Here is a 284-nt window from a genome sequence, read left to right as displayed (position 1 = left end):
CAGAGTGTTGTGTAAGGTACTGGTGGCTTTGATTAAACGTTGTTTATGTGTTCATGTAAATTTCAGAGGTCACTGTTTATCTGTCATCTCTGAAGATAACTAAGCATCTTCCACTCAGGAAGTCTTGTGTACATGTCTCATGTATAGATGTCTGACAGAGTGGGTTTGATTTTTGCTCAATGTTGTACTTTCATCCTCATAACTCGGCATCGCAGTTTGTTTTGTGGCTTCTTCAACAAAAGTCTGATTCACATGTGCAGGTCAGGTACTGTAAATAGGGAGGT

This window comes from Monopterus albus, unplaced genomic scaffold (genome assembly GCF_001952655.1).
Source record: "Monopterus albus unplaced genomic scaffold, M_albus_1.0 scaffold18.1, whole genome shotgun sequence".
NCBI lineage: Eukaryota > Metazoa > Chordata > Actinopteri > Synbranchiformes > Synbranchidae > Monopterus > Monopterus albus.
Note: the sequence above shows the minus strand (reverse complement) of the source record.